The sequence below is a fragment of the Manacus candei genome, unplaced genomic scaffold (genome assembly GCF_025592945.1).
Source record: "Manacus candei isolate 608988 ecotype Guabito, Panama unplaced genomic scaffold, ASM2559294v1 h1tg000017l, whole genome shotgun sequence".
In the NCBI taxonomy this organism is placed as follows: Eukaryota; Metazoa; Chordata; class Aves; order Passeriformes; family Pipridae; genus Manacus; species Manacus candei.
This window is the reverse complement of record NW_026138065.1, coordinates 6692416-6701024: the sequence shown is the minus strand read 5'-3', so window position 1 is coordinate 6701024 and position 8609 is coordinate 6692416.

Here is an 8609-nt window from a genome sequence, read left to right as displayed (position 1 = left end):
TTAAAAAAAACTATTAGCTTATGACTTATAAAAAGTACCATTTATTAAAAATATGATTCCATTTTTTCTTAGGTCACAGCAGTTACATTGTTATTTAGCCCTTGGGTCAAAGCATCTGGGGGTACTTTTATATCTGTCTAAGTTTTGAATCTATCATATGTATAGGAAGTTCCAAAATTTTATAACCAAACGTGCTGTTGTAAAACATAAGTGTATGATTAACTGCTCCTCTGGGTCAGGGCCCCAGTTAGCACACCAAGATCTAATTTTATTCTCAGTTACAGCTGCATGAGGCTATATTAAGCAAACCACTTTATACCAGTAACAAAAATTAGATTAAGCTTTGGCTCAGGATAGAAAGGGAGAACACGACACAGAAAAAGGTATCTTGTTCTTGGATGTTGCTGCCTTGGTAAACAGTGAGAGGCTCTCCAGCTTCTTAAGTCTTCTCTGAAACTCAGCTTTCTCAGAGAACTCAAAACTCAAAAAAGTTTGTCAGAGTAGGACTAGGTTCTATCCTGCATCACGTTTACTGCAGAGGCCAAAACTAGAAAACTTAATACTGAGCTGAATTGTTTGATTTTTAAGTTTCCGTCAGCCCTACTCTGTTTTAATGGATTGAAGCAAAACTGTTTAGTCTGTTTAAGGTTCCAAAAGCAAAATAAGCTGGTAGCTCAGTTGATTGGTTTTGTTTCTTTTTCTCTCATTTCACTGGAAAATATATTTCCAGAGAAATCGAGCTTGAAATTTCAGTCTTCATACCTTTTCTAGTGATAATCATCCTGTCCAGTCTGACTAGAATTTGAATTAGTCTATGGGCTCAGTGCTCTCAAGAGGGGATGGTAAGGTGTTGCTTGCATATGATTATTGGATACAAGTTGTTTCACCCCAAACTCACTTCTGCCGTTTCTATTAACAGATATATTAACTTCCAGACTTATCTTAATAAATGAAATATTTGAAAAGTCAAAAATTATGCAAATTCTGCTATTGTAGATGTGAGCCTAAAGGTGTTTCCACAAAACAATCAAGCATATGTGAGGTGATTTAGATGAATCAATGGACTCTCTTCCTCATTTGGTAGAAAAAAAAGACTTTGTAAATAAAGCAATTTTATTTTCTCTTTACTTGATTATTCTGCACTTCAGTTGTCTAAAAGAGCATCAGTTAGCGAGTAATACTAGAACTCACACCGTTAAGAAGCAATTTACTGAAATTGCCAGAATGCATATGTTCCCATTTCAAGGGGTGGGGTGAATTATTTAAGCTCTGCTGTGAAAAATGGGATAGAAAAAGCCCATCTCTGGTTATAGTAACTTCCGATATGGAGCGTTGCTATGTTGCCATCTAGTGATAAAATAGAAAGGTACAATAGATAGTGGCCGATGGAGAGGAAACCAAACCTGCATAGACAGCACTATTTACTCCATTAAAAGCCATACCCATTTCTTGCAGTATAATACATAGTACTAATTACATGCTGAGGCTAAACTCTTTAATAAAAAGAAGGTGAAGTCACAAAATAGTAGTGAAGTTTTTATAATTGGCATTAAGAGACTATATAAAATGGGTAAGGGTCAGATGGCGAATATGCTGCAGGAAACATCTGCAGTTGAGAACCCCTTGTAAAATGTAAAACCAGAGTCACTGTCACTACCCTATGACAAAAATTAACTCTGATGGATTTGGATTAGCTTCACTGGAGACCTACAGATAGCATAATTTGTAACAAATACCTTTGCTACACATAACTCCTGGTATGTTCACTTCCCTGTTGGTTATTGGTTTGTTCTATTTTCTCATAAAATCACAATCAAATAAAAACTGAGTTTTTGTCACTGCTGACCTGTTGTGTTTTCATGGCATGCTGCAAAATATGGTGAATAGTACATACTCTTGGAAAGGAAGTCATTGCACTAAAATACCGTAAGCAGTGATAAAAGTAGAGCAACTAACAGTATAAGAGTTCTTATATTAGTTCTAGTATTTATTAACCATAGTTGCTTGTGAAAAGAAACTCATTCATCCTTTAGAATCCTTTGCTGCTCTTAAGAAAAAAGCTCCTGTGAACATCACCTCATGGTGGATGCTGTAGTATGAGAAGACTCCAAGATCCCTTTTGTTTTTCCCTCACCTACCAACCCCTTCCTTGCTATCCTATGTCCTATAGAGAATATGCAAACTCCCAGTCAAAACATGATTGTAATATAAGCGAGCATTTAAAGGATTAAAACTTTGGGTATTATTTTATCACATATATTTAGAACCATATTACTACTGCCATTGCCCTTCTACTGCTCATCAAGGGTATAATTAACTGTGGATTCACAGAAAATACTGAAGCCTTCAGCAATAGACGAAAGAAATTGTTTAAGATGTGATACTTTGCACAAATACCTGAACTTTATACAAAACAAGCTAGCAGAGACACTGGGATCAGTTTAAATGAACCTGAATGATGTTCTGCCTGATATACCTTACTTCTTTTTTGAAATTGTGCCTGAAATATCAGCACTTAAATTGAAACTGTGCAACTCTCACTTAGAAGTCTAGGGAGGGGTGAAGAAAAGTGGATATCTAAGATGTTTTTCTAAATGAGGATGAGGTGTTTGACATAAGATTTCACACTGGTCCTGAACACTAGGAATGGCACACCTGAATGGGAGGATATATTGAACATTCAGCTGATACCTAGAACTTGTCAATTAAGATTTAAAGACCATTCATTACAGTAAAAAAATGTGGTGATCTTTTATCTTGCTTTCTACTCCATGAGCTTCTATATAAAGGAAGTGGAGCAATTACATGCAATGAATTTTTTTAGGACTGACAGAAAGGCCAACTTTAGTTTAAGTACTGTGGTGAAAGGGCAGCTAAACGTGTAGATGACAGCTTGTCATCTGCTGTCTTGAACCTGTCTTCAAAGAAAAGGAAAAATAGCTCATGAGTATTGTACTTTTTGTTTTGTCAAATAGGTATGAACAACAGGTTCCTGTCTCAAGTTCCAAAACAGCCTGCAGAGTATCTCAGAACTCTTAATATAGTAAAATAAAGGTTATTATTAATTATATTTTTGTCCAGCTATCTTAAGGCAGTATATTACATTTCTTTTTTTAAATTCTTAAGTTGGAATCAGCTTTGATATTATAAAATAAATTTTCAAACAATGACATACCATTGAAATCATATTTACTCAATCTAATAATTTCAGAATACCCAACACTCACAGCCAAGTTCAGTTTTCACTGCATTCTTTACACAGCAGCAGACAGAAAACAAAAGCACTTTCCTAACATCTAGTAAAGGCAACAAAAAAGACTTCAGAATACTATTAATATTTTTTTTTAGATAGTAACAAAGGTTTAAAAAACCCCCAAAAAACTCCTCAAAAATATAAAATTATGGTAGCTTAAGAATAAAGAAAAAATTAAAATAAATTGTTGCGGCATGAATGCATACCTTGTGACAGAGACTGTGCCAAAGACTAGTTACTTTCTGCCAACTGTTTAGGTCAGAAACCCATTCCTAACAAAATTTATTGTATATATTAATCCCTACAACTAATCCATGGGGGATAATCTCTTCATTCAGTCCAGAGATCAATCTCTATAGATCAGTTTGTACAACAGGTTGTCACATTTTAGGTCTTAATTAAACAATCAAATTGACATCCCTGTTTATCACATATCATGACTTCCACAATGCTTTTGCTTAAACGTTTTTCCAACAGTTTGCCATGCAGGTGCATGAGTAAATCTGAGGAGAGACTTCTGTTTGACTGTCATACTGAATCACTAAAACTTACTAATTATTCTATCCCTATGAAATAGATAATAGGCTTCATCTCACTCATTATACCTGTGTTATTATTGCAGTATTAACAGAAAAGAAACCCCTGCAAATTTATTTTTCCTAACACAGTAAAAGAAAAATAAGTAAAGATGTACACAGGCAGTATATTTCAATAAGACATTTTCACTTTCAACTGGTAAATTTTCACGAGACATGCATTTATTTCTTAAGTGGCATCATTTCAACATACTTGTGATGGAATAATTGCAGTGTGATCAGTTTGGAAGCATCTGCACTTTCAGGATCATATAGCCACAAAATTAACTTCTAACAAGTAAAAAAGAGACACAAATTGATAGTTTTTAAAGAAATACTAATTTATCACTGTGATAGTATTTCCCCTTGTGACAAGATAGTGTACACATAAGATAGTGTAACAATATTGAATTAGGTAATGCAAGTGCTGCAAGCTACTCTTGTACTCTTTATTTCTTTTTGATTTGAACAGGCAACAACAACTGACTCAGTCACCTCATCCCTGGAAAGGTGATGGAGCACCCCATTCTAGACACAACTTCTATCCATAGGGATGACAAGAAGGTGACCGGGAGTAGTCAGCATGGATTCACTAAAGGTAAATCATGCTTGACCAACCTTATTACCTTCTACAATGAAACAACTACCTCAATGGATGAGGGGAAAGAAGAGGATATTGTCTACCTCAGCTTCATCAAGGCTTTAAACACAGTCTCTCACAACATCCTCATGGGCAAACTCAGGAAGTGTGGACTGAATGAGTGGACAGTGAGGTGGATTGAGAACTGGCTGAATGGCAGATCCCAGAGGATCAAAATCAGTGGCAAAGGGTCTAGTTGGAGGTCTGTCACTAGTGTTGTCTCCCAAGGTTCAGTACTGGGCCCAGTATTGTATACCTTATTCATCAGTGTCTTGGATGAAGAGACAAAGTGTCTCCTCTGTGAATTTGCTGACAGAGCTGGTAGCAGTGGCTGATACTCCAGAGTTCTGTGCAGCCCTCCAGAAGGACCCTGACAGGTTGGAAAGATGGGCAGAGAGGAACCTTCTGAAATTCAACAAAGGCAAGTGCAGGGTCCTGCACCTGAGGAAGAATAACCCCGTGCACCAGTACAAGCTGGGTGCTGACCTGATGGAAAGCAGCTCTGCAGAGAAGGACCTGAGGATCCTGGTGGACAACAAGCTGTCCCTGAGCCAGCAGTGTGCCCTGGTGGCCAACAAGGCCAATGTTATCCTGGGGTGCATTAGGAAGAGCATTACCAGCAGGTTGAGGGAGGTGATCCTGCCCCTCTACTCAGCCCTCGTAAGGCTGCACCTGGAGTCCTGTGTCCAGTTCTGTGCTTCCCAGTACAAGAGAGCCATGGAGCTCCTGGAGTGGGTCCAGCAGAGGGTAACAAAGATGATTAAGGGACTGGATTATGTCTCTTATGAGGAAAGGCTGAGGAAGCTGGGCCTGTTCAGCCTTGAGAAGAGATGACTGAGGGGGAACCTCAGTGTCTGTAAGTCTCTGGTGGGAGGGTGCCAAGAGGATGGAGCCAGGCTCTGCTCAGTGGTGCCAAGCAATAGGACAAGAAGCAATGGGCAGAAACTGATGCATGGGAAGTTCCACCTGAACATGAGGAAGAACTTTTTTACTGTGCAGGTGACTGTGCACTGCAACAGATTGTCCAGAGAGGTTGTGGAGTCTCCCTGACTAGAGATACCTTCTGGACACAATCCTGTGCCATGTGCTCTAGGATGACCCTGCTTGAACAGGGAGGTTGGAACCATATGGCCTCCTGTGGTCCCTTCCAGCCTGACCCATTCTGAGATTCTGTGATTCTCTGAGGGAAGCAGAACCTTCTGTCTCAGAAATAAAGGGGGAAAGAGTAAGAATTTATGCAGAAGAATTTTTTATCCTCTGATGATATCACACTTCTCTCAGAAGTCCTTCCTCAGTCTTTCTCCATTCTTGTGGGCCATGCAGCTATATACAGATTGTTCTACTGCAGCAGGGGAGGAGAGGTTAGTCACTGTTGAATTTTTTGTCAAGGAAATGTTACAAAGCTGTTATTTCAGCATGCATCATGTATGCTTTCATGACTGGCACATCGCTGACATACTGCTGTTTCAGTCAGGAAGACAAATACCTGATATTTCCATCTCAGGGTACGTGCAAGACGAACAAACATTCAGTGAGATAGACTCACCACATTTACCACAAAGTATAGCAGTGTAAGGATGTGCACAGAGGCAATTATCATAAAACAGCTGACACGCTGCAAGTTTACATCCTACAGTTTGCACCCTGCAGTTTCCTATTCATCTACTCAAATCAAAATGCCAAGACTTGCAATCCATCCTTAGAATAGGGCAAGCTGAGTAATCATACAGCTGCTTGCTCAGAGGTGGCTGAGTAGAAGAACTTGCACAGGGAAAATATAAGGCTTGCCTCCACAGCTGTGAAGTTCAATCATTTTTAGCAGACTGCAAACTACTTATGAATTCAGTTTGTTAGCAAGGGCACTTTTTAAAATTATTTAAAGCTTTCATATTTCCCCACACGATCACACTCTCTCAAAGAGGGGGTGAGGTAGGAAAGAATGTATGTTATCATCTCTTTATATTAAATTTGGCAGATGCTATAAAATAAGGAATTTTATAAGCAAAATGATATTAGTTTACTGTACCAATGGAATGTTTAATCAAAATCATTGTATGCCACACACATTTTAAAAATTTCAAACAAGTACAGAAATTCAAAGAAATTAATAATAGGTTTGTCTGCCAAAGTCTCCCATAATCAGCCTGAGTTTGTGTCAAAATTGTTTTCCATAAAAATAAAAAAAATGGAGGAGCTAAATTAAGATATAAGGCCAAAGAACACATTCAGATTTAAATTTACCTTGCTTTCACTGATGGAGAGTGGATCTGTTCTAGAAAAATACTAAATTATGTATGACTTTAAATTATCATTAAAAAGCTTCCTATTGAATAAAAGTATTTGACACAATTTAAATCAATCTGCTTGTATGAGATATGTATACACTGTCTAAAACAATGTTTTTAACATACTGGCTTTGGTTGTTCCACTGCATAAATATTTTAATATTTAAAGAGAGGTCCATATTTGCTGATGTTTCTCATTTTAAAACATACTCTAAGCATCTATCATAGGCTTCTTTTATAATTTCTCTCTGACCAAAAATATGTACTACTTAAAGAAAGCGTGACTGCTTCTTTAAAGTTATCAGATTAAAAAGATCAGCTTGCAAGGAAGTACATCTGTTGTATCAGAGTGCACAATGGAGACTCTGTGTTGTGCCCTTTTTTGAGAAGACTCCCTTCTCCAATAAAGGAGACACATCCCGGTCTGTAAGGACATGACAGAGAGCAAAGTGCTTCTTGTGTTAAAATTAGGGCCTCCAAGTCTTCTGCAATCTTGCTGCAGCTGGAGTGGGCAACGTCCACGGGTGAGGGAAAGGCAGGGAGACTTGTATCTTGGACGTGAGAAATACAGTAGAATTAGGTTTGCATGAAATCAAACCACATTAAACATCCTGGATGAAATGTTAAGTCTGATGAAGTCAACACTAAAACATCCACTGCCTTGCAAGGAGGTCAAGAATTCATCCATCAGTTAAAGCAGAAAAAAGAAGCTGTAGACAGTGATCAGAGTTAGAATACCAAGTGTGTTTTAATCACCACTCAAGTAAAATGTTAAAGAGCTGTGGCACAGTTCAGAGGGTCATGGTCAGTGGAGTAGAATCCAGATAGAGGCCTGTAGTCAGTGGCATTCCCCAGGGATCAATACTGGCTCCAGTTTGATAAACACTTATAAGTGTCTTATAACTCTTATAGTCTTATAAACTCTGAAACCCTTGTTTATCAATGACCTGCACCCTCAGCCAGTTTGCTGATGATATGAAACTTGGGGTAGTCACTGATACACCTGCAGGCTGTGCTGCCATTCAGCGGGACTGTGACAGGCTGGAGAGTTGGGCAGAGAGAAACCTCATGAGGTTCAACAAGGCAAGTGCAGGGTCCTGCAGCTGGGGGGGGAATAACCTCAAGTACCAGTACAGGATGGGGGCTGACCTACTAGGGAGCAGCTCTATGGAGAAGAACCTTGGAGTCCTGGTGTATGACAAGTTGACCATGAGCCAGCAGTGTGCCCTTGCAGCCAGGAGGGCCAATGGTATCCTGGGGTGCATCGGGAGGAGTGTGACCAGCAGGTTGAGGGAGGTGATCCTGCCCCTCTACTCGGCCCTAGTGAGGCCAGATCTGAAGTACTGGGTCCAGTTCTGGGCTCCTCAGTACAAGAAAGACAAGGACTAAATGGAGAGGGTCCACTGGAGGGCCACAAAGATGATTAGAGGTCTGGAGCATCTCTCTTGTGAGGAGAGACTGTGGGAGCTGCTCCTATTTAGTCTAGAGAAGAGCAGACTGAGAGGAAACCTCATCGCTACGTAAAAATATCTCAAAGGCAGGTGCTAAGAGGATGCTGCCAGACTCTTTTCAGTGGTGCTCAGTGACAGGACAAGAAGCAATGGCCATAAACTAAAACACAAGAAATTTTACCTCAAAACAAGGAATAATGTCTTTACAGTGAGGGTGGCAAAGCACTGGAACAGGCTGCCCAGGGAGGTTGTGGAATCTCCATCTTTGGAAACACTCAAAACCCACCTGGATTCCTGTGTAACCTACTCTAGGTGACCCTGCCTTGGCAGGGCGACTGGACTGGATGATCTCCAGAGGTCTCTTCCAACTCTAACTATTCTGTGATTCTGTGATTCTGTAACTAC